This window comes from Octodon degus, unplaced genomic scaffold (genome assembly GCF_000260255.1).
Source record: "Octodon degus isolate 3935 unplaced genomic scaffold, OctDeg1.0 scaffold00163, whole genome shotgun sequence".
Classification (NCBI taxonomy): Eukaryota; Metazoa; Chordata; class Mammalia; order Rodentia; family Octodontidae; genus Octodon; species Octodon degus.
The window spans coordinates 2307288-2307546 of NW_004524739.1; positions in this window are offsets into that span (position 1 = coordinate 2307288).

Consider the following 259-nt stretch of genomic DNA (forward strand, 5'->3'; position numbering starts at 1 on the left):
CAGTGTATTATTTGTTGAAACTGTACTTCCGATTTGATTTGAAACTGTCTCATTGCTATCTGTTTATCAATAAAACTTTGAAAAAAAAAAACAAAAGTCATAGGAAACAACACTTTTTTTATATAGAGAGAGGGTCTCACTATGTTGTCCAGACTGGACTCTTAATTCCTGGGCTCAATACTCCTGCCTTAGCTGTAGTCAGTACTACAGGTGTACACCATACCTGGCAAGCCAACATATATTTTACAAAAGATTTTGA